Source organism: Tachypleus tridentatus, chromosome 11 (genome assembly GCF_004210375.1).
Source record: "Tachypleus tridentatus isolate NWPU-2018 chromosome 11, ASM421037v1, whole genome shotgun sequence".
NCBI classification, from domain to species: Eukaryota; Metazoa; Arthropoda; class Merostomata; order Xiphosura; family Limulidae; genus Tachypleus; species Tachypleus tridentatus.
In genome coordinates this window covers 68,638,504-68,666,189 of record NC_134835.1, presented here as the reverse complement: position 1 = coordinate 68,666,189, position 27,686 = coordinate 68,638,504, and the positions used below count along the sequence as shown (strand labels likewise).

The 27,686-nt window shown below is 33.8% G+C and overlaps 1 protein-coding gene across 5 annotated transcripts in view; it reads right to left on the bottom strand.

Annotated features, from left to right (window-relative positions):
• LOC143232380 (uncharacterized) overlaps positions 1–27,686 on the bottom strand; it is a 137,728-nt gene that overhangs the window by 87,477 nt on the left and 22,565 nt on the right. For 3 of the 5 annotated variants that reach the window (XM_076467732.1, XM_076467731.1, XM_076467728.1), the window contains exon 1: positions 12,430–13,315. The exons of the other annotated variants lie outside the window; for them this stretch is intronic. The gene's annotated coding sequence lies outside the window, so the exon portion shown is untranslated. Of the gene's footprint in view, positions 1–12,429; positions 13,316–27,686 lie in introns of those variants that run through there. 5 annotated transcript variants of the gene reach the window in all.

Genomic DNA, 27,686 nt, shown 5'->3' with positions numbered 1-27,686 from the left:
TGACTATTGCCTCCTCAGACAGACCTTGTATGGATTACTGAGACATAGAAAATGCAGTAATGGTTATCGCAAGAAGGGGTTCAAAGACAGTATCAACAAAGCTTTCAGTGATACAAGATTGTACCATATGTTCTAAAGCAGTCGACCTAGGACAGATCTTACAGATGCGCTTTGATTACACTGACCAGGAGAACAGACAAAACTGCCTGAAACTACTAAAATACTAGGTGCAAACACTGCACACATCTGTATATATCAAAGACTGAATTGGTATCCCCAGTCATTTGCGTATTTTCAGATCTATAACACGAGATGAGAAAATAAAGCATATATGTAATGTGGTAATAAAATAATTTGAGTTATTAAAAGAGAAAATTGATTTTTGACTCAGTTTTCGACTTGGGTTTCGATCCCAAGGCATGCAAAGTTGTAATAGATAAAAAAATATATTAGAGCTAACGAAAGGCCCTCCCATTAACCTGAGAGGACGCTCGAAGAGGAGGTTTGTTTAGAAAATGGGAAGGTTCTCGTAATTGGTTAATATGAACAGTTAAAAACTGCCTTACTAACAGACACAAGAAGTTAGCGGTTTAGGTTAATGTTAGGTGTGCGAGAGGTGCCTGCTCGATCCCATGATTACTCAAACGTTCAGATATCTTGTTAGTTTCTGAGCATCTAAACCTAATTTTACGAATCGAAAATTTCTTATAGCTTTATCACACGTTTGTACACAATTTACATACTTGGAAAAAAACAAACAACAAAACCCCATATTTATTGGAAATAGTGTGAAAACCAAAGAGAAAAAAAAAGGAGTATATTATGACGCAAATAAAGGTTTTATACAGACCAAGGAAATATGTAAGGATCTAAAAAATAGATATTATGATATGTTTTGTGTTACTAAGAAATCTTGTGAGTCGTGATATTTTGTATCGATCTTGTTTTCAAGGAAATTAATGCCTCTGAAAACACACGCGAAACTACTACACTGAAAAGAGGGACAGTGTATATAATGAGTAGCTCTCACGCTGCTACTTCATTCGTAGTCGATTAAGGACACATGTTCAAAATCCTAAAACTTATATGAATGTAATTGAAATAGCATAAGTATTTCTTTTAAAACAATGAACTGTCTCACTTGTAATTGGACTTTAAATGCATTCTGTCTTAAAATATCATTTCATTTAATATTTGCTCAAAAGATATCACCAAAGTCCAGTGGTAAGAATGAAAAGAATTAAAACGAACAACAAAGAAACAAACTAAAAACATGTACACGTAATTTCTTAGAAAATTCGCATGACGATAAAACCTAAGGTAAGAAGGCTGTTACAGTTTTTTATCACATTCTTAGAAGAACAAACACACAAAGAAATCGAATCACATCTCAGTAAGAACTGCTCTTGGTGTTTCTGAACTAAGCTGGATTTAACATTTAATGTGGCTTTTTTTTTACGAAATATACAGAAAAAGTAAATCTATAAATCATTCTTTCACAGGGGTGCCGTTGCTGTTCTTGCAACATGTTTTTTTTTACTGAAAGCGGTGGTAACATTTGGAGATCCACGTGTTATACATTCGACATTCTACAAACTATCACACAAGATTTTACACATCCTACTTTTCAAAAGTTGTTATGAATAGAACTAACATACGTTTCACAAGACATTCTAATGTCAATTAAAACTCCACGTCGGCCGGGAATATGACGTCAATTCATGAGCCATTTGCCACCATCTGAGAAGTCAGTTGAAAATCTGTCAATTGTATCAATGACGATAACTGGAAATGTGTCATCCATTCTATTAGGATCAGTGACGTCAGTTGAAAAAACCTTCGTGCAGTGCATTAAATGAACAAGATTCTCTTGGAGGAGCATCAATAATTACTTTTAGTTATTGATTTATTTTTATGTGGTGATAGAACGACTTACAGAACACACGTAAATTACGCATAAGTCCTACTTCTGATATAATCAAACCGATCTTAAAAATCTATATATATATATATATATATCATAGTTTAATTTACTCTAGCCAATTATCAATATTCTCGTATCTTAAGAAGCCGAAACGTAAACTTAGAAAATAATTACAATTTATATTGAGAATAAATAAAGGACTGAAGAATGTTTAAAAGTGTGATTGTTTAGAATTAATAATAAAGTAAACAATAGGCTACCTGTGCAATGCCCACCACGGGTATCGAAACCCAGTTTCTAGAGATGTGACTCCACAGACATGCCACTGTGCCACAGGTGTCATACTTAAAGGTAGCGTGTTGTTAAGGCAGCTCAAACAGATTAATTAACACTTCAATATGTTTCCGCGGATTCATAGCTAGGCCAGTATTATATCCAGCCCCTGCCCGGCATGGCCATGTGGTTAAGGCACTTGACTCGTAATCTGAGGGTTACAGGTCCGAATCCCCGTCGCACCAAACATGCTCGCCTTTACAGCCGTGGGCGCGTTATAAAGTGATGGTCAATCCCACTATTAGCTGGTAAAAGAGTAGCCCAAGAGTTGGTGGTGATGACTAGCTGCTAAATTAGTGACAGCTAGTGTAGATAGCCCTTGTGTAGCTTTGCGCGAAGTTAAAAAACAAAGAAACATTCAACTCCCTCCCCCGAAAAAATAAGAGTTATAAATACAGAAATAACAAGCAGCCAACCATAATATTTTTCGTTTTTTGGAGTCAAGCAGAAAGTCATACAAGGGTCATCGGTGTGTTTCCTAACACAGGATTCGAAACTCGGTTTTTAATATTGGTAAGAGAAATGATGCAACCATCAGAGTGTTGAGATGTAGAATTATTTAATGAAATAAATATGCTTTTAAATTTTTGCCTTAATTTCCATTCATTTAAAACTAATTTGATAATAATTTACGTGCAAGCAGGCGAGACCCTAAAAATTTCGAGCTATTAAATCAAACATGATAATATATATATAATGCCACACAATACACTCTGCAATGTCGTGTTTTAAAATAATTTAATAAAAGAGGGCGTAGGCTAAGTCTTCCACTAGGTTGAACTGTACCACACGAACCATTTGTTCAATATTAAGATTTTCGTGCTATATGAGACATTAAACGTCTGTTTTGTTTAGCACTGGTTTCAGGTATTTTGATCGTGACGTCCTTGCTACGTCATTAAGGAGGTAAAACTAAAATGACTGTCCACCTTGAAACATCCGTCCTACGGTTTATACATTTAAAAGTTAATATTTACGGGCTGCATCTGATTTCCTCTAGTTAATTTCAAACATTTTAATCAACCTGTTTGATCTTTTTTTGACCTTATAAGCTTGTAAACAAGCCTTTGAAACCTCAAGAATGTTCATACTGGGATCTTGTTCAAGCTGAACTACGGTTGTGAATGTTCCATCAGCCTTTTTACATCAGCATGCAATGTCACAACAATCTATACTTGGGATCATTGCCTTGCTAGAAAATGAGTCGTGTTCTTGAAAAAATGGCAAGATGGACCAGAATCTGCTGGACTTGTCAACAGTAAGTGTGCCATCAACTTTGTGAAGATCCGCGACACCATTAACTGAAATACAAATTAACCTTTAACTGATCCCCTTTCAGGGTTCATAGTAAATGTTGGACATTTACTACGACATCATTATCTTCTCTGCCAACGAAAACGTTGTCGACTGTTGCCACACAATTCGAACTTCGATTGATTTGTAAAGAGCAAACTCATTCCACTTCTTAAACCTTTGGGTTTGATTACCTCTCTTACCATCAGATGTTTTCGAGCAGCTAAATGTTCACAGAGACCACCTCCCGTTATTAAAGATTAACTTTCGATCAGAACAAGCTACCTTCTTAGATCGAAACTAAAGGTCAACCTGGTGTTGAATACAGCTAACTGAGCACACTTTTTATTTGTACAGGTAAAGCAAATAAAATAAAGAGTCACGAACTCAATATTAAGTATCTATTTCAATAAAGTTAACAATTCTTGTAAAAGTACTTCTCCTATTGAATTAAACACTTAACCTTCAGCACGTACGTTTTTATTTGATCATCCAACACGCACAAGTGGACCTTAAAACAAACTTTCTATATATCTACTTGTATATTCTTCAAGAAAATATAACAATTACGTTAGTTTTTTTTCAAAGGAGTTTTATACTTTTTTGTTACATGTTATAATTTTTCTCGGACGAATCTCCGATTTATTATGTTACGTGCATTATTATTTCAAACAACACGAAACTGTTATTTTCAATTTCGAAGTTAATGTCGATATACATTAAATTTATCATACTTACCAACATGAATGATACACACAATTTTCTATCTTAACACAAATATATTTTAATATTCAAAAAAACAAAAACTTATAATAAATAATATTACAAATAACTATTTATATGCATAAATTTTACCAACTTACAAACATTATTCAATCGTCTGTCTGGAACTGAATATTTTATAGACGGTCCAAGCCCACGACGAGCAAATTAATTTTACGTTGATACACCGATACACTTCACTTGACGGGAAGGCTAGCTAGCTCTATTCTTGTTTGGCCTAATGCTGTTTACAAGTTTGTTTTTCACAGAGGTAGACAGATATCTAATGTCCTCTCGGAAATACTAACGGCCGAAGTTAATTCACTGAAGTTTATAATGTTCGAAATCTTTACATGTTCCTGGTCAAATATCTGTTGTTTCCGATTAATAAGCGTTTGCCACAATTATACTGACTGTAGAGAACAAACAATATTCTATTGTCTCTTGGCAAGTCGATTTATAAACTTTAAGGCTACGTTCTCGAAAGTTCAACAATATTTAAAGATATGCTACTATATACTATTGATTTTTATTATCAAGAATATTCTACAAATTTAGAGAACAGATGGAACTTGCTCAATACACATTTAAGAATACACGTTACATGCATTAGACTGAAACAAACTTAGCTATTAAAATAAACATATAACAGTAAATCCGTTATGTTTCAAACAATTAGAGTATTAGACCAAAAACGAGTATCATCTATCTGACAGTACGATCGAATAAAAGTAGATTTTTATCGAACTGCTCCTGCTATAAAGTCTGTTTTGGACGACGTTCACAACAGACATCAGACAGATGTAGCTCATTAAAGATTTAATACTATTACAATCTACTCTACAAAATCACTCTTAAAACTAGTGTATATAGCACAGTTTGTGAGAAAGGTAACTACAAAAGTAGAGCCCACACAGCCGTGAAGGTACATCATCTATTAAGTTTAATCTTCGCAGTTAAGCCTTGCACGTGGAACGACACTGTAACTTAAAAAACAAGAATGGACATGGATGCTCAAACCCACAAAGTATCACATCCAACCCTGCTAATCCCGTTTCAGGAAGGCAGTTATTCCTATTGAAGCAGAAAAGTAATAAAATAGTTGAAGTCCTTTCGAAGTTATAAGGGAAACCATCTCCCGAAGCTTGAATTTCACTTCCCATAACGGCCACATACCTATGTATAATGAAACGCAAGATGACTACGTCACTACATAATTTGCATTAAAGAAGGACAATTAAAGTTCTTCGTCCTAACGTTCATCACAAAGATATTCAAAAGTATCAGTTAGTATCTTCCACGAGTTCAAAATAGCTGCTGACGTCAAACTAGGCGACCCTGTTTCGGTGCTGATGATTCTAATATTAGGCTTAATGAAGGCAGACGCAGATAATGTTCAACACATCTAATGTAACGTTAATATTAAATAGGAACACCTCACCAATTTTTCGCAAAAGGATGTCTTTGGTCAGAAGCAATTTACTGATAGATCCAACTTTCAACCGGTACAGCTCTCGGTAGTAGTTAACTTCACATTGATAGTAATAAACAAATGCCGTTTCCAAAAACAAAAACCACATACTCACACATATGTATATACATATACATAAAGGTAGAAAGACAAACCATAATTAAACGTGCAAATTTAGTATCACTTTGACCAAATATAATTTTGACAGGTTTAAGTTTGCGATGCTTTTATTTTTGTGATATTCTTATTTTCAACATTAATGTTAGGAACAACATAATTTTGACTATTATTTGTATCACAGGTGGCTCAGCGGTAAGTTCTAGCGCTTAGAAATCGGGGTTCGATATCCGCGTCGGGCAGAGCACAGATAACCCATTGTGTAAGTTTGTGATCACAACACGTAAACCAAAACTATTGTTCACGCCCCCTGGATGCTCAGCGGTGGGATGAGAGCTTATAGTGCTTAAAAATCGAGACTTCCTACTATGGGCAGAGCACAAACACTCCATTGTTTAGGTTTGTGATTACCAACAAGAAATTTATTGTCCGTCTCTCGTAGGCTATCGGTAAATTTATAGACTTAAAACGCTAAAATCTGAAGTTCGATTTCCTTCGGCAAACTGCAGAGAAACAATTACATAGCTTTATTTTAAGTAAAAAAAAAGACTTTCACCCATATTTTTTCTTTTCTAAAACATTGAATAAAATTATTCGAAAGACCAGCGTTCGCGGAGATTTCACACGATGTTTAAAAATGTATTATTAATTCTTGAGCTTTGTGTGTTACCACAACTCAAACCACTGCAGTTTAACATGAAAACATAAAGTGAACAAATCATGCTACAAGACATTAACTGATTCGTTAAAGGTAATTTGTAAGTATAGACTAGTGTGATCTTTTAATACAATCCTGGTAATAACACATTAGTTTAGAATGATTCCTACACTTATACTCTCCACATATGTTTCTATTTAAGAGGAGAGGTCACAGGGACCGACATGATCATTATCGAAGAGCAAGAATCAAGATGGAACCAAAAACCAGGAAAAACAAATATACGTAGCGAAAGTATATCAAACACTGGGAAAGGACGAGGGAAGCAGTGTTTCAGACATTGAGTGGGACATCGGAAATGGAGTGAGAAAGACTCCCAGAACGGAGGCTACATGAACATAAGTAATAAAAACAGCTTATTGTTCTTTCGTAGACTTTCCTTTAATAAAAACGTCGAATCCGATTACAAAACTTGGATTGAATGGCACGACCACATATTCTTTACTTAAAGTTTATCATAGTTTCTTGTATCATTTCTTAGTTCGTGACTAACTGAGAGCCGTATTTATGAATCTTTCTTCATTTTATGAAATTAAACGTAACCATTTGCCATCTCTACGGGGTTTTATTGAAACGTAATATTTTTTGTTGAGACGCTTTAAAAACACGAAACTAAGCTAACTGTGGAAAAGAAAAATGTTTATCTTTGTCTAACTACCAGACAAATATTCACAACGTTTATCTATGTCTAACTACCAGATAAATATTCACAATGTTTATCTATGTCTAACTATCAGACAAATATTCACAATGTTTATCCATGTCTAACTACCAGACAAATATTCACAATGTTTATCTATGTCTAACTACCAGACAAATATTCACAATGTTTATCTATGTCTAACTACCAGACAAATATTCACAATGTTTATCTTTGTCTAACTACCAGACAAATATTCACAATGTTTATCTATGTCTAACTACCAGACAAATATTCACAATGTTTATCTAAGTCTAACTACCACACAAATATTCACAATGTTTATCTTTGTCTAACTACCAGACAAATATTCACAATGTTTATCTATGTCTAACTACCAGACAAATATTCTAACAACAAAATTATATCTACTTCTTACTCTTATCTATATCAACTGTGGCTTATTGTGAACTACAGAAATATTAGGGTTTTAGCACTGTGACTAGTACTAGCACATCACAGACTTCTAGAGCAAGGCAAAGCGTAAACTCGAAGTCGTTAAATAAACAGTATAATCTTTCCCTGTTATTCATCTATTCGCTCTAGTATCTGTTTCAGCGAATAAAAGAAAAAAAGAAAAGAAAACGACGAACAAACCTCATAGGCAAGCTTTAGTAGTATATATGTATCCAAGCGTGTGTACTCAATGTCTGAGAGTGAACATTAGAAATACCAGTAAGTCTTCACAGACACACGTGGTCCTCACTATATACACTATATAACCCAAATAAGTTTTTTTTTTATTTCACGCAAAGCTTCACGAGGACTATCTGCGCTAGCCGCCCCTAATTTAACAGTGTAAAACTAGAAGGAAGGCAGCTAGTCATCACCACCCACCGCCAACTCTTGGGCTACTCTTTTACCAACTAATAGTGGGATTGATCGTCATATTATAACGCCCCCACGGCTGAAAGAGCGAGCATGTTTGATGTGACGGGGATTCAAACCCGCGACCCTCAGATTACGAGTCGAACCCCTTAACCCACCTGGCATGCCGGGCACCTCAATAAGTATTCACAGACACATGTGGTCCTTACCATATGCACTATATAATCCCAATCAGTATTTACAGACACATATCGTCCTCACTGTATACGTTATATAACCCCAGTAAGTCTTCACAGACACACGTGCTCCTCACTATATAACTCCTATAATCCTAGTAAGATTTGTCAGGCACTTGCGGTTCTCACTATAGTGATATTTGCCAGATACAAACGGTTCTCACTATAGTAACATTTGCCAGATACAAACGGTTTTCACTATAGTAACATTTGCCAGATACAAACGGTTTTCACTATAGTAATATTTGCCAGAAACAAACGGTTCTAACTATAGTAACATTTGCCAGACACAAACGGTTCTCATTATAATGATATTTGCCAGATAAAAACGGTTTTCACTATAGTGACATTTGCCAGATACAAACGGTTTTCACTACATATTTTATATATTCCTCGTAACACTTGCCATACACATATGGTTCTCCTTATATTACATATATTCCCAGCACTTTATAGGCACACGTATTCCTCATTTTATAAAATATTACAGCCTTGGTATTGGTATACTTTCCCAGAAACATTTGGTTTTCAATATATGAGTTATATACCTCATTTAGAGCTGTCGAAAACACGTGGTTCTCAGTAAGACTTGTAAGGCACCTGCGGTTTTCATTATATGACTCAGCTACTGCATACGTATCAGCCACTTATGGTTCTTACCAGCTTAAATCTATACACACTTGTTTGTCGCATGTAAATCTCACCATCTTTGGTAAAATATATATTTCTGAATGAAATGATCCAAGGTTATAGTTTCCAGTTAACTGATTTTCATATAAAAAGCCTGATATACTAAATAACGATAAAAGGTAACAAAGAAGCAACTCAAGTTATGTAACATCCGTGTTTGTATAACTTTTCTGTCTACGAAAGTCCTTCTTTTAAAATGGCACAAGAGTGAGAGAATCAATGGTCACCGAAGTTCACTAAAGGACGTAGAGAAACAATAATCATGTACAATGCAGTACATCACCGCTAACATTACAATCAATAACACAAATACATCTATACGTATATGTATATGTGAGTGTAGGTTTCGTAAATATACGTCTCTGCTATATCGTATTTACTATACGCAGCCATTTCAAGTTGGTCCTTGTACTCCACGTCCTCGCTACGTTGGCCTGAATTACTGGTAACTGTCGGTCTTATCTCGCTACACTACACCTACATTATCTATTAGCGATGTAGTAAAATGGATAGTAATATTCTTAAATTACGCTATAACACGGAAGAGATATACTCTCAAGTTTACTTATTTTAATAAAGTGCAGATGCTAAACCTGAATAACATTCTATAGTATTTTTGTGTTGTTTTTTTTCTGGCAAACTCACATTTTTTTCTCTCTTTTAAAAGTAAAAATTCGAATGCATGCAAGATCGACTTTAACTGTAACAGGAATATGTGAATCTTTTTTACTTGCTGCAAACGCGCGATACTGAGGATGTATTCGATTCAGAGTTTTCATGGAATTATCACCAACACGATAAAATGTGCGTATGTCATACTTGCATACTGGTTGTCACAAAGGATTTCTGAATAACTTCATGAACGTTAATGTACACTTTGTTTGTTGTTAGCTACAATCTACACAATGGGCGATCTGTGGTTCAGAAAGAGTACTGTCACAGATTTTAACGTTATACGCTTTCGGTATCTCAGCGGAGAGGAGAGGACATGCTAAGGTGCTAAACACATAAGTCAACATTAACATTCCAGCAAAAAGTCTATTTCCTAACAAGGTTTATCGCACGGAATGAAAACTTTATAGGCCGTGTTATATAAATATTTCTGTAGAAAAATCGAACAAAATATTTCACAAAAACATTCAGTCACAAAACATTCAGTCAAACACTTATTAGATCTACAAGTTTAAATTCCACTTTTCTCAAAATAGTTCTATAACGATCTCTTCGTGTTAAGGCGAAACCACAGCGGGTTAAAAAAACAGTCTTTTGTTCTCGCTAATGCTTTTGACATGATAAATTATTAAAAGAATTGTTATAAAAAGACTGCTGAAATTATCTGAGTGCCGCCTCCAAGCACTAATAAAGAGTTACACTACAAAATTGCAGAGAAATCCCTTATCTAATAAATGCATTGCTATAAGTTCAAGCGTTAAAATATACGAAACCATAATAAATTTAATAAATCAGAGTAAATAACAACAACTTCGTGGTTATTTTAGTTTTACTCTCTAGCATATAGTTTAAAATAATAATGATTACTTGTTTTATCTTTAAAATTTCGGTATTATCTATAATAAGGTATTTCATAGAGTACTGTGGTGCTATAAATAATATTCCATCATGAATTACAGTGATTATAAATGATATTTCATATAGTTGTGTGGTTGATTAAGACAATCATGAATCCTTAGTTCTTTGATGACGATTACATATTCTATGGTGAAACATTTTGGTGCTACAAATTACGAGATAATAATGTAATTTGATGAGACAGGTTAGATACTTTTCTTTAAGCCACAGTGATACAGATGATGAGATAGTTGTCCATAAACCATAAGGATATTGACGATGACGTATTTCATCATGCTTTCTGGGGTTATGGATAATGATATATTTTATTATAAGTCATGGTGCTATGGACGATTAGATATTTTATAATGCATTTTGGTCCTATGGAAGATGACACATTTCATCCTTAATTATGGTGTTATGGATGATGGGATATTCCATAATACCAAGTTCTGCTACTATAAATAACGAAATACTTTTATTTCTCATTTGGTATTAAGGATAAGTTGACGAGTTCTCGTGAAGTATCATAATGTGGTGATATTATTATGAATTATTGTGGAATAGGTAACACATCACTTCGATACGATGAATTTTATTGCAATGGAAGATGAGACATCCTTCGTTCGATATCACGAACGTGATATAGTTAGTGGTGAGACACTTAGCTATAATAAAATATAGTTTTATGAATTTATTAATGTTGAGTTGTAAAAAAAAAAAATTTGAAAGAATTCAATGTACAAGCACATTCATTGTTTATACAATGAAAAAATATTACAATGTTGCACTATCTTATTTTCGTAGAAAAATGTTACAATGTTGCACTATCTTATTTTCGTAGAAAAACTAATTAACACTCCTAGAGCAACTTGAAAGGTTATTAATATTAGGCTAATAATTTTGTATTTAAATGAAATTGCCATTTTCATTTCATGAAATGAAATCAAATTAAATGAACGATTTAATGAAATGAAATCAAATGAAATGGCAATTTCATTTAAATACAAATTTATTAGCCTAATATTAATAACCTTTCAAGTTGCTCTGGGGCCTATTAGGCTCCACTTTTCGTAGGAGTGTTAAACAGAAATATTCAATTTTTACTATTCCCACGTGCCGATGAACTCTTACGTTTACATTCGTTCAACCAACAGTAAGACAAGGTTTAATTTGTATACTGAGTTTTTTAGATAACTAAGAATCAAACAAGAAACTTATAACGTGTTATTTCTCTCCAAACTAGCAACATTCCTTTCTCGAAACGATTGCCCTTTGTAGAATCATTATTTGAAAGCTAAAGTTTTTAGCAAAATTTAACTACAGCATCAAAACTTTCAATTCACATTTCTTACAAAATATTGAATAAATAGATTATTATATCATAGTTTGGTAAAATCTCAACTCTCTGTAAAACTAAATTAACGTGTAACAACTGTGTATATGTTTTAGATTTTATGTAATGGATAAGTTACAACTATTTACAGGCTCAAACCTCTACAAGACTTAAGGCTGTTATATTTCTGTAATTTTTCAAATTAGTATTAACTAAACCTTGAAATGGTGCTTATCTAGTTAAGTTAAAAGGTTTGTGACATAAAAAGGCTGATTATAGGTTTAAAGTAAATTTGTCAAAAAAGATTCAATGAACAGTGATATTTACGATACAATAATCGGTAACTACTAGTAGTAAATGAAACACAACTTTAATTTGAAAATTGTACTTTCTTATTTTTTATAGATATAAGCTAGAGATTTCAAACTAAGCATTGATTCAATGGTACTCACGTTCCGGAATCCACTCCATAATTAAAGTCAGTCGAAATGTTTCTTCAATAGGAATGAATGTCAAGGATCATTAAATATTTTTTGCTTCAAGTGAACTCATACACGTATTAGATTTACATGCTTAAATCCACTTTTTAATATAGTTCTGTAACAATCTCTTCGAGTTATGGCGAAACTACAACGGGTTGAAAAAGCAGTTTTGATTTCCCTAATGTTTTCTTTACTTCTTAGTTCGCCTTAGTTTTACAGTCACTTTGTCAGTGCTTTCTTACTTAGTATATCCAAATAAAGCACTCATAATTTACAACTTCGAAGGTTCTATTCTTAGAAATTAGAATAGGCCTAGGTGAATTAACAATAAAAGGTCAAATTTCCAATGTTATAGTTTTGGGAAATGTTTTTAAAAGTTTTATATTCTGTCAAACGGTATTTTTGCTATATATCTCCACTCTCCCCTAAACAAAATTCCCTTCGGTTTACAAAAATCTTGTCGATGTTTACATATATCTCACTTCCTAACATTCGAACGTCATCGCTTCGCTCATGATTTCAGGTTCCGAAGATAATACATTCATTTCATAAATTTTTCTTCATTTCCATGGTGGCGACAGTAGACTAGCGCGTGTAACGAGCACCGTTATTGGTGTTAGATTGCGTATTCTACTAAGTTCTATTAAAATAAACTGTAAAAATGCGAGAAACTGACAAGTGTCTTTTTGTTCCTATGGGCAGGTTAAGCTTAAACGTGATAAAAAGACTAAATTTGATATGGTACCATGCTAACACGTGAGATACAAGCCGACGGTTACCACGAGATTTATCTTGCGATGAGTTTCATGGTATCTTAAATTCTCAGACGTGACGTTATGGCCCCACTTATTCTGACGGTAGAGGAAAGTCTCGTCGCACAGGCGCGTGAGACGGCTTTCCGTTCTTGCGCAGTATACTTAATATTAAAAATAAAATATGTCGTAGCTAATGTCGGTCTCTTAAAATAAACATATTAACCAAGGATATTTTACTACTAAAGCTGTTATCAAGACATTTCAGTGATGCTTTAAATATTGCTGTTAACAAATATGCCTTGAATGAAGGCGAAACGTGCTAGATATTAGACTTTCTATCGAAAAATTATATATTTCTCACTCACGTATTGAATAGTTGTCAAGTGTTTCTATTTTATAATGCGTAAGAATATTTATTTTATGTACGAATATCCTTCATATAATTATGAATATTTAAGTAGCGTAATATTTATTGTAGCTTCAACTAATCGTAAGTACACCCCGCTAGTACGGTGGTAACTCTACGGATTTACAACTCTAAAATCAGGGGTTCAATTTCTCTCAGTAGACTCAGCGGATAGCCCGATGTGACATTACTATATAATGTTGTTGTTGTTTTGAATTAAGCACAAAGCTACATAATGGGCTATCTGTGCTCTGCCCACCACGGGTATCGAAACCCGGTTTATTTGCGTTGTAACTCTGCAGATATACCGATGAGCCACTGGAGGTGGGGGCTTGCTATATGAAAATACATACATACATATAAGGTTACTGGCAGTTAAAATATTTCTAAAGTCGTAAGCGAAAGACCTCGGTTCTACACTTTTCTTGATTCGCTTCAATGTTGTCGTTAAATGCGCTCAGACAAAAATTCTCTAAATTAAACGCTTTGTAAAAAAATACTACTACTCCGTGGGACTTTCATGTTGTGCGTATATTACTTTTTATGTATTTTAAAATACCTTTGTTGAGTTTAATCACCATTATCCATGGATTAAAAGAGGTTAGAACTAAAGTTCTTTGTTTTATGTTCGGGTAGTTTCGAAGGAAGATGATATAGGTTACTTAGAATCCAAGAGGTTTATCTTTCATGAGATATCCAAAAAAATGCTGACACAGTTTTTATTTTGACTTTTGAATGCTTTAGAGAATTGCTGTACCATGAAAAATAAATTACTTTTTATGATTTTTTTACTATTAACTGATACTGTAAAATTTATATGGAACAGGGTCACTGACTAGTATTTAAAAACAAAAATAAAAACAGGAGATAGTTTCATTATAACAAATGCTTAAATACGTATATTAAATCTATTTATATATTTGTAACTGTAAATATACTTCAGATTTACGTAAATACGAGTAGTAGAAGCTACAAATAAACAGAACGAAATTACATGAAAAATAGTCGTATTAAAAATGTGGTTTTGAATGACTCCAGGGCAAAGTTCAAGACAGATATCATTTAGTTGTTACAAATGAGACAAACCATCGATCCATATATCCAGCTTTAAGTCACACCCACACTTTTTTATTTAATTGAATATTTTTCTAGACAGTTATAATGTCTCGATTACGTCTGTCGCCAAAGAAACAGCTAATCGATGGCAAACTCTGGTGGTGAAATTCTGAAAACTAAATGGGGTGACTCACAGGGTGATAGCCTCGTCATCTCGCGTGTTCCTGCTTCGTTAAAATGTGGAGTGCAACATAAAAAAAGTAACAACAAACAAAATGAACAAATTCATTGTATAATTACACCCTTGATAACTTCAGCCTGATGTGTTATAATTTAAGATCACTTAACTGCAAAAAATGGTTCGTATGGAAAATACGATGGCAACCTCAACATAAACAATGACACTTTACAAAGTGCAATGAAAGTGGCCATTTATAAATAATTGTTGTTTGGGTACAATTGTTACAATAATCATGATGACATGAGATACTTACTAGTTTATTCTAAATAACAATGCATTGCAGTTTAGAATTTTCTACCATTATTTACAATTTTTAGTAAAAGCTTGATGAATTTTCACACAAAGCTTTTCGAAAGCAATCTGTGCTAAATTTATAATATAATGCTAGACTAGAGGGAAGAAACGTAGCCACCACCCACGTTGACAACTCTTTGGCTGCTCTAATAGAATAGTTATACTAACCGTTAGATGTAATGCCTTCAGGGCTGCAAGGGTAAGCATGTTTGGCGATGTGACTTGATGTATTTCGAGGTTAGTGCCCTAATAATGAGGTCACACCAGGCCAACTTTTAAGAGTATATTTACATAACTTAAATTAACTTTAAAACTTAAAGCTTTGCTACAAACATTCCTTAGAATGTACAGCTGTATTTTTTTATTATTATTCAAATAATGCATTATTGCGCCCTGCCATCTAGTGAGCACTATATGAAGCTCAAGAAATGTTATTGGCTAACATACACACACACACAAAACAACAAACGAAATATCACATTAAATATAGCTCTATGATTAATAGAATGAAAATTTCATTTATAGTTCTTCACAAAAATTAAGATTAAATTTATTAGCTTAACATTTCTTTGTTTTTACCCCCAAAGCTACATAATGGGCTATCTGCGATGTGTTGACGATAGGTATTCACATCTGAATTTTTGTGTGTAAGCTCTCAAGCTTACCAAGTTGTTCGATAATATAGGCATAGTAACGTTACAATAAAATGTCCGACCTGACCACAAATGAATACGACTAACCAAGAATTGTTGCACAGCCAAACAGTACTTTACTGATAAACATGAGACACTGAAACGTGAAAAACTCAAGAAAACTACTTTTCATTTCTCTTATTTCAATCAATAAACACTACTCAAAATCTGAGACAAAATATTAGTATAAAGAATTGTTAGAGTGGCTCGTCACCCACGTCATCAGGTAAGTTACCAACTTTTGTCTTCAAATACATTCTTGCTCAAAAAGGTTGTTACATGTGATATTTTGAGCTTGTTTTACCTTATTTGTTATTTTTCTTGTGTTTTTAATGCGTGCAATGTCTTTCCTTTGATAATTATTGGTAAGTATGTTTATAACATGAACATTCGTGTAATATTTCATTATTACGTCTTTTTTTATAGACATTTCTGTATAACTTAAGATCTGTACCAACAGAAATGGACTTGTTTTCTTCACTTCTAAGTCAAAACAAATAAAACCGTCACTTTGTGAAAATATTTAGTAACACTCTGAAACGTTAACTAAACGTGCAACAATTACATTCACATCAGAATATTTAACTCAATAACGTGTGTGTCCTCTACGTGCTGCAATAATGTTCGCTAGGCGGCGTGGCGTACTCTCAACTAACGTTACGAGTCTTTGATTTGGAATTCTGTTCTTGTGCTTGGCGTAATTGCTCTAGGGTTGTAGGGGGATCGTTCCTAATCCTGACTCTATCGGGTTGGTATCTGAACTCGAAGACCAACACACTACATTGTTGCAAAAAATCTTACACATTGCGAATATTATGAGCCAGTGCACAGAGATGCCAAGTATTTCAAATGACTGAGCGTAATGATTGTAGACAGAGCCCGTACAGATATCGTACAACCACTGGATACAGTTTTGAGTCATCCATGTGGATCCATCTGTGGCTAAACTCTAAACATTGTAAGTAAGTATACTTGAAATAATTTTGTCATCTTCACAACTCAACATTTATACAATGGCTGTAGTTTTGGTTCTAGCACAGCCATATTTTTTCGCTATATCAAAGTCTGGGAACATTTTTCTGAATAGATGTCCTGCATGATCAGCTACAGCTAGGGGTAAATTATGAGTAATGACGAATTGCATGAACATCACTTCTGCATTTATGGTTTCATATTCTGAATTCTTACTCATAAATGTCGTTATCTGCATCGTTTTTGTCTTCGCCTCAGCCTTTTGTTGGTGAGATGCCGATTTTGTATGTCTGAAACAATCGTTTATCCCGCCATCCGCCACAGAAAAATCGATGTGACAAACTGTACTAAACGCATGACTGTCACTGACTTTTGATGCAATGACCCGGATATTTTGCACTATACTCTTTCCTAAATTTTTGATTCACAGTTTTAGTCCTTTTAGATTTGCCAGAAACAAGACAATCTGGTGAACGAGGCCTCTTTTTTTTTTCCATCTTGTGAACGATCGCATTGGTTTTTCTATGCCGCTTAGAAAACAAGAAATACCCATCTATGCAAACTCTGATTGGCTGACAAGCGCTGATGACGTAACTATGGATTCTTCCACGTACTCAGTATGGAGAAGCACCGCACTCAAACTATTGGTAGACGTCGGAGATACAAATATTTTTATTATTTCAAGCACAAATATGATTATCGCAAGTAACCATTTAGACTATGTCTTTTATTTATTATCAAAATTTATTTGTATCTCACTAGAAATTTTCTTTTCTCCCCTTTCAAGCCTTGGGAGAACAATTTATCACTTTATTGTATAGGCCTACAAAATATATAATAATTTGGGAGTTACAACAAGTCGTAATATTTGTTTGTATGAGCGTATAGTCGTAATTTTTACACTAAAATGATTACGTAATGGTTGGCATCTCTGAGTGCATTGTCCTGCTGTAGCCGAAAATTTTCCTGGAAAATACCCTGGGCAAATGGCTGTAAGTGGTGATTCAGGATATCCTGATACACAGCACCAGTGACGTTTTGATTCGAATGACCAACTGGTTGACAGCTGCAGAACAGAATGCACCCCAGACGCGCGCTGAACCTCCGCCTCCTGCGAGGTTGGGTTGAACATTTTCATCATTCATCTGTTCTCTAGGAAGCCTGCGCACTCGTGTTCGTCCATCAGTGGGGTAGAGCAGAAATCTGGATTCGTCAGTAAAAACTACATGATTAAAATGTGCGATCGTCAGATTAAGGTATCGCTGAGCCCACTGCAGCCTGTTGTTGCGATGTCTAGCTGTCAGTTTAGGTTTCTCGACCATCCATTTTGCTCTGCATCCAACTTGCATCAACCGTCGATTAATCGTGTGGCGTGAAATCCCTATCAGTTGTTGCGCACGTAACTCAGAAGCAATCGACCTGGAGGACATCGTACGGTTTAGACAAGCAATAGTGAGGATCCGGCGATCATCGCGTGCTGTAGTGGCACGTGGACGGCCCGTGGTTCTGCTTGGACTCACACTTCCGGTTGCAGCTCTTTTTCTGAGAACTCTGTTGACGGTCTGCCTGGATACACCAAGTGGGCTTGCAATATCGCCTTGTTTCAGCCCGGCGTTGTCGTAGGCAACCATCTGATTTTTCAAACCTACATTAGTAGGACCTGGCATAATGTCTGAAATATTTACAGAGTTTAAAACGTGTCGCCAACTTGAAGGGTACAAAAGTAACACCAAAATACCTGGCTTTTATACCTCACCCCAGACACTGCGTTTGGGACAAGTCTCAAAACACTCCCATATTCAAGGGAATAAACCGACTCAAAATGAGCTTAGATAATACAGAGTAGTAAAGAAATAAAACGTGAAAGTTTAAGGGCAATGCACAAAGTGAATTTAGCTTTAAAATTATATAAATGACCAAAAATCACATTTTTTGAGCATGTAACAACATTTTTGAGCCAGAGTGTACAGTCTGTGCAAAAATGTTAGGACAAGAGAATATTTTATCATTCTTTCCATTTAATGAGGCTAATTCTTTCATGCCGCTACAGAATGGTAATGTCTCTTTGATCCATGTTGACAACTGAATAAGCCAGGGTGAGAATAGTTATCTCTTTAGAACTCCCATATACTTGTACCAAGGGCATATTATAAGGGTTCTTCTTGAATTAAAATATCAAATTTAGGGTCTGAAATAAATGTCATGGTACCTCATACACTATCGTAACTATATAGAGAGATGCTGGCGAGGAGACAGCATGCAGTACCGGTATATGTTAGAAGAAATTACATTTACAGATTTAGAGCATTGTAAACTGTTTAACTTCAGTAAATTAACTTCGGACGTCAGTATTTCTACAAGTACATTAAGTCTTGTCGTCGGTGAAAAGCTTACGTGCGATTCAAGTTAGCTAGCTGCCAAGAGAAGTGTAGAGTGTACCATTCTAAAATTAATCTCTCGTCATGGACCTGGACTGTCGATAAAATATTTAGTTCCAGATCAGATAGAAGACTGAATAGTATTCAAGAGCTTGTAACATTTTTGTATATAAATAATTTTTTGTAAAAACCTTTATTATAGATTACATTGTTGTTTGCATATTAAGATATATGTTTTAAGAAAGAAAATTATGTGTATCAATCTTGTTGACAAATATTATAAATTTGATACATTTTGACATTCAGTTAATTTCTAAATTCAAGCTTAGAATCATGTATGTTGTTGATTTCTAGACTGTTAAAGACTGCAAAATTTTCTATTTTATAAATTATCCACTAATATTTAAACTTTTTACATTTTCATATATTACACCATCTAAAGAATATACCTTTAAAACTTCACATACTTTTGATAACACATTACTAAGTTTCACACAGTTGAAATAGATATTACGCTTTTAAATTCAGTGTTTTTATATTTCACTAAATTTCAAAACATACATACTTAAGAATTTTCTGTTCAAAAAAGAAAGAAGATAACACAACATAATTTAAACAGAAGGTGGATTTAGTGGTATAAAACCAGCAGGAGCTGAAACGTTTACATCTATGAAAAATGTTAAGAGGGTCTGCCTTTCTGACTGCTTTTGTAAGTGTTTTAGATATGGTGATAGGTTTCAATACCATGAGCTTTGCATGGAATGTTTCTGGACAGGACCTACTAGGAAGTTGAAGATCTATCCAAGTGAAAACTTTCAGCGGGAAAAGAACAGGCGGGACTTGCGCAATACACATCCAACAATATATGTTACATGCATCAAAGGTATTAAAATAAATGTATAACAGTAAATCTCTTGCCTGGTATGTATATGTATTGGACGATATTAATATATTATTATATTCCACATATACTTCAAGTATGCTGTTTACTGCAAAAATTACTACACAGAAATAGAGAAAGCAGTCATCGGAAAAATTAATGAAGAAATTGAGACATATGTTAATGAAATTATATCACAACTATAGTAAACTTCGTGTACCTAATGTTATTCATTGTTTTGATGAAGATATAATGGACTTAACAGAAAAAAAAAAAGAGATGTTCATGGGCTATCAGATTTCTCTAAATATGTGAAACCATTTAGTACGGACTAATAATATAGAAAATGCGAATACAATATACCTGGTGCTTTCGTTGGCGTAGACATGATACACCTGATATTTCTTTTGTGTAACCTTGATTTACCTGATGTTTTTATCAGTGTATAAATGGTACAGATAATGCTTTTATTGGTACACATAATGCGTCTGGTGTCTTTGTTGGTGTAGAAATGATTCACCTGATGTCTTCGTTGATAGACATGGCACACGTGGTGTGTTGTTAATGGCACGATACATTTGATGCTTTAAGTAATGTAAACTTGATACACCTGAGTTTTTTATTGGTGCAAATATGATACACATGGTATATTAATTTGTGTAGACATGGTTCATCTGATGCTTTCGTTAGTGTATACAGGATACTTCTGATGTTTTCATTAGTTTTGTATTGCAACATGTTCATTATTCAGAATTCATTTGTTTAAAAGCCTAAATATTCTCATACATGTTCTGAACAAGTTACAGTCTGAGAACAGAATGCTGTGGCCTTCATTATACCCTGCATGGTACTAGGGTTTAATTTATCAGTTTAGGGGTAATACTATACTAGTAGTTCTTCTTTCCCAGCTAAGACTGGAGGTCTGATACTGTAACCAAACAGTGATGGAAGTAGGAATTGTATTCCACACACACGCATATACTGAAGCTACAAATCTACCAATGCATCCAGACAATGCTGAACACTTTCACTTCTGTGGGAGCAGGTCATCTGTATGCTTTGCATAACTTGCTGTTGTTATACAACAGCTTGAAATAGAACCAATCAGTCGAAGAAGATGTCATTTCCTAAATTAACCGAAATTGAACTCTATCGATCGCAGACACTAGGGAGACGTTTTTCGTACGCACATTCGCTGTTCAAGAATAAATTACGCCTATATATTTTTATGGTTTTGCATTCTGTTCCGGAGTCTTTCCATGTATTTGAGAATAAGTAAATTAATACATTAAAACTTTTGTTAACGGAACGTCTTTCATATCAGAAACACAACTGGAACGTACTTTCAGTCTCCACCTTTCATATCAGAAACACAACTGGAACGTACTTTCAGTCTCCAACTTTCATATCAGAAACACAACTGGAACGTACTTTCAGTCTCCACCTTTCATATCAGAAACACAACTGGAACGTACTTTCAGTCTCCACCTTTCATATCAGAAACACAACTGGAACTTTCAGTCTCCACCTTTTCCAGGTAAAGTCAAGTTTTTAACAAGCTTCTCTTCGTTATCGCTGCTGATCACGAAAATCACATTCAAATTTGTCCATCATGTACCGTTTAATCAAAATCTTCAGTTTTACCAGGACATTGCTACAATGGAAAAACGATATTAGGGCAACTGGAATACGTCAATGTTTGATGATTACTGTTAGACACTGCAACGTCATGCACCGAACATTGAATACAAACGAAAATCAGGAGCAAAACACTTTTAATTATGTTGAACTTAATAGCGTATTAGAAACATAAATGCAATTAAATACGTTATTGCCGGTAAACAGTTAACTTTCTATTTCTCAGAGTTCCTACGTGATGAAGCAAAACCAAAACTATATTTGTGAATACCCACCAGGTACCAGCAAAAACTTTTCAGGAAGCAAAACTTTAAAAAAAAATTGTTGTGCAGTGTTATTGGCCAGCTACAGTAAGTATACTACAAACTTCGGGAACGATAATTATTATAATTCAGTCAACACATGCATCTGTACCAAGGATGAATGGTTTATCCTGATTGTGATAAAATACATTGTTATCTTAATCAAGGTACATTTTAGTGACTGAAATCTGGTCCACAGTTTTAAGTCCATATAAAATATGACTCAGGTCTAGTGTGAGCAAACAATGGTACAGCTGTATTGGAAACAAAAGGCACTTCTGTTTCACTCTCCATAATGATTAATCACCTCATCTGAAAGATAAAAAGCTATCTATTCATAATTTCTTAATTACAAAACATAACTAATAAAACTTGTTATTGAACAGATAATTGTCTATTCGCACACACAGCTTGATTTCTGTTCATAATATAGTGTACCACGGGCGTTATTAGCTTATAACTTATATACAAAAATTACTTCCTTAAGATACTAATCTTAGAACCGAAGTCAAGAACAACGAATTTCATTTTGTGAGAGACGAAGAATCAGACAAACTTGTACTTCGCACTTACCTGAAGTATTTGTGGAATTCAGATACTGAGTATATGGATATTTAAAGGTTTACAAGAAGTACATTTTATGTTTAATGACGTAATTATCGTAAAGTATGGAGAAAGCAGAAAATGTTACAAAAATGAAATATACAAACTTGAGCCTTTTTGCAGGGGAGAGAAAATTCACAGCTGTGGACTCTGCTGCCAGACAGACGTGATAAAACCACAATAAAGCTTCTGACGAAATGAATGAATGTTAGCAAAAACAGTTGACGGAACAGCGAGGAAAATCATTAAATGAATTATACTCAGGTAAAGAGGCAGGAGTTATTCGGTTTGTCGCTATACACCTGAAGTGAATTGTCTTCGATTATTTCACCAACTGTATTAGACAATGGATAGAAATAAGTTCTGTATGGACGAATAACGAAGTGGATTTTGGTTAAAGTCTGATGGAATATTCCACTTGTACCAGTCGAGTTAAAAGAACTACTTTTAAAAGCAGATCTACTAAACTTCTTGAATAACGGGAGAAACACACTAAAAATATAATTTATAATTTATAATTCCGTTTTTCCAACTCAAAACGTTAAGTTGCTCCGGGTAATTGTTCTGACTCCAAAACGTGGCAGTACTCCAGATTATTAACAAGTAGTTTGTCACAGAAATTCCTTTCCAGTGTCGTATTTCTGATTTAGTCTAACATTGATTCATTGAAGGCTCAATGATATATAACGAGAGAAAAGGGAAGAACATTACCTGCACTAAAGGAACAGTGGATTTGAAAACGCTTAAAGTTGAATTACTCAAAGATATCTTTGTAGCTTTGTTTTTACGGTTATAGAGGTTATGACCGAGAGGACTTCTAGTGTTAACTTGATAACACTAGATTCTAGTTGATAACTTGATTAATATTGTGCTTACGTTACTGACTATAATGGAATACCTTATTAATGAACACCTATATCTTCTAAACAAAGAATACAATGACTTTGAGTCAACGTTGTTTGAAGATACCTTTGAGAGTTTCCATATAGATGAAACGCTCAATAGCGTATAAATTAATAAAGAAAGTATTTGATTTGTATTCCACTGTATCCGTGCGAGTTATTTGTTCCACACTGGTAGCTTGTGTGCTTTGCTCGTGATACAGAGCGACCCAAAATCCATAAAAGTGTATTTGTAAGGAGCGTAAACTCGAACCCAAACTAAAGCTACGGGTTTCCCACACGTCCATTACATACCCAAAATATTATTTTTATTATCCATAACAAAGTTATCATTATGTGGATATAATGACGACTTCATCTGGAAAAACTTTATACCTTGCAGAAATTGAAGAAGTACTGTACTTATCCAGATTATTGGTTAGAACTCGTACAGACTCTACTTGTTTAAGCTAGCCAAAGCGTTGTAGTCATTACTTGCTATTAATCTGAAAGTTGGCTGGAAGGAAACTTGTTCTTATTTCCTTTTGTACCAAAGTATGTTATACTTACATTATCCAACAAGAATACATTGAAAGCAGATGTTCTGCCCATTAATAATGGGATTCGTGAGGATCCAATTCCTGTGGCAACGGTGATGAGCTTTAGGAAGTCATGTTCACATGATGTGCAGTTTTCTTACAAAATTTGGTAGTGTTTGAGGTAGTGTAACTTTGGGCTGTTCTTGAGTACAGCTGCAACTACAATTATCTTCCTTTGTGTGATTACCTTAGTAAGTGTTTCGAAAGAAATAACTTCACTCAGAGATGTCTCATGGAGTTGATTGGATAAATTCATTGAGGAAGATCTCTTCAAAACCTGTTGACATAATGTTAAACTTTGTTTGTCCAAAGAGGTATTTTTGTCTGCATATGCAGTTACTTCTTGCGTGGACTATAATTTCAAGTTTTGAACTCGGTGTTGCAGATGTCTCAATTTTCTAGCCTTTGATACAGTTCAGCTTTATCTATATAAGAAATTCTATGACCTTTTTGCATCTTGTTCAAACACTTGAAAGTATTAAGTGATACACCACCTGTCCTTAAATACAGACATCCAGCCAATTACTTGTGAGATTTAGGAGACGAATTTTTTACTCTTGTTTCAGTTCCTCTGAGGATGTTCAAACTTTAGCATCTGTCTCCTTGTCGACACTACAATTCTTTAATTCTCTTGGAAGTGAGAGTTCCTTGTGTGAATAATGTTCAAAGATATGTAAGAGTAAAAATGGACACAGATTGCTTATCAAATTTAAGCTCTGCAAAACATAGTATTTGATTAAAACACCAAAGTTATTTTCAACAATTTAGGTTTAACCCCACAGATAATTTACTATGATTACAATAACCGGAGGCTCAACATCAGTTACTAATTAATAGAACTTCTTAACAGGAAAGGGAAACCTAGTTATTCTGTTCGTCTATAACTTGTAATTAAATAAATAAAACTGTATTAAAATTTCGATAAATATATGAATGAAGGTGCGTTCATACACTACATTATGAGAGTTTATGATGTCTAATTATGATAGCTACATACAGCGTGATTCTTGTTGATCATGTTTGAAATATTATCCAGAAATACTTTCCTTACAAGGATATTTATTAAATAGGATATTTATGAGATAATGCTTTTTGTCATTAGTAACTTTTAGCTTTTAAGGTATTGAAATTTACTCTTTTCAGTGTGAACAGCACGTTATCACACTTCTGTCGAACAGCCAGTTCAGATACTTCTAGACTGGGGCATAGCTATAATTAATAATTAATTTTGAACACTGAGCTGAGGGAAAGTAGCTGAGGTCTGACATAATCTGGTGGTTAGTGCATTCGACTTGCAATCTACTGGTCGCTAATTAGAATTCCGCCTGCAAACATGCTCGTCTTTTCAACAATGAAGTAGTTACGCTTTAACGACCAATCCTACTATATGTTTATAAGATAATAGCCTAAGAGTTAACGGAGGGTTATATTGACTAGCTATATTTTCTCTATCTATCACGTGTATTAAAGATTGCTCAGACAACCCTCCGAAATTCAACAAATAAATAAAATAAAGATACAATCTCTTTCTTTCAATTTGTTTCTCTCGCTATTTTATTCTTTGAATGACACTCTTAGCACGAGCCAAGATATTTTTTTTTTTATGTTTATGTTCTGAGATTGAAGGTATCACATATTTGTTTATGTTGTAGTGAAGGAAGGTCTTAAATACACTTTGTTTTAGGCTTCTAAAATAATTTCTTTATTTATTCATGTTAACCATTTTGACTTATTTCATGAGTTTATTCCGTCGAAATCATATAAAGAAGCACAAATACGTTCTTCGAAGATAAAACTGGTTTTGAATATAACTTATCTAAAACGTTTAACATCAAATTAAGGATTTTCGTAAGTTGCTTTGGAAAAGTAAGTTTCTAGGCTAAGCTTAATGTACATGTTAAATGATTGTTTTGATTGGCTACAGTGTTCTATTACACCTTAGAACTAATCACATTTGCAAGCTATACAAGTTTGGTTCTGTTCAACATAATAATTCATTCCTCATCAAATCAAATGACACTGCCACTAATGTGTCCTCTTACCAGCTTAACAATATTAAAAAAAGCATTTATGGATCTTCTACTTTCTGGACTTGTGCTATAAATGTGCAGTTTTTAACATAATTTCCTTTGAAATTTTTATGAGCCATCTAAACGATTGTCTTATATTTTCATTATACTGATGAGAACTCATTAATAGTATTTCTTTGAAAGGAGACTTTAGAGTTTTCCAAGAAGAATAAAAGGCTTTTGTCATTCTTATAAAATACACTTATTTATTCATAACAAAAGTGTTTTTTGTTAGTAGAGTTAACCATACGTTAGAAGGCAGCGGGAAACTTATTACTTTTAGCAAAAGATAGAATGTTACAAAATGACTTTTCACAGTTGAAAAAAAAAGTACAAAATTACGTCAGAAAGTGTTTATAAAGAAGTCAGAGCAGTGAGGAATAATTTATTATTGTCATTTACCATTCTGAACAACTTATATTAAGTTTCAAGGGAGCATGGAATTAGTGACAGTGCTTGAAGCAAACCATTAATATTTATGTGTTTTGTAAGTAAGATATACTCTAGGAGTTCTTTAATGTTACTTTGAATAACATTATTGATTAGAATGTTTAATATATCTATTTTTATTATTTATTGCAATTATGTATTTTATTATTAGGATTAGCTACCATTCTTAGCTTTGCACATGGATCTATAACTGAGTTAAATTTTCTAAGCCGGAAGAACCATGCGAGATATTGAGATTACAGACAGAAGTGACTGACAGAGAAACAACGCACTCTGATCACTATAAGTAAGAACGTAACTATAGTACATTAAGTTAGCTATATTCATTACTAGTTTAATTTCTAGTTCTGGTCTTTGTAAGTAATTTTACTTAAGGAAGTGGTATTAGTTTCAAACTATGAATGTATTAAGGTAGCTGTGAGTCGCGTTCGAATTCAACCAAGTGAGGCAGCTCATCTGTTTTGAACATTCTTGGTACCAAATCATTAATCTCAGTATAGAGGAATTGGTAACTCTAAATGATTTCAGTAAAATCATAAAATAGTTATAACGAACTTCATAAAAGAAATAGTTTAATTAAATTCAATAAAGTACACTATAATTATATAATTCTTTATATGATTATTCTTTTTATAAAACAACTTCTTAAACTGAGAATAGATCTTCCGAGAAACAGAACATTTACATTATAAAATCATTTATGAAAGTTAAAACACGGCAAATTATTGACAAAAGAGGAATATGACAGTGAAAGGCAATCATCTGATAGTTATTCATATATTAAATATTGCGATCGAAGGGTACTTAAAAAAGCTATAGATCTATAGCCGTTAATAGATACTAATACTTGTAAACTGTTTGGGTTCTTGTTACAGATTACGCTTTTTTTAAAGTTGTATATTATGTGTATATAATTACATATGTTTCTTTTTGAAATGCAAAATTTAAAGTCTGATAAAAATGTTTACTGTACAAGACTACAAGTGTCGATTAAGAATCTTTGTACATTTA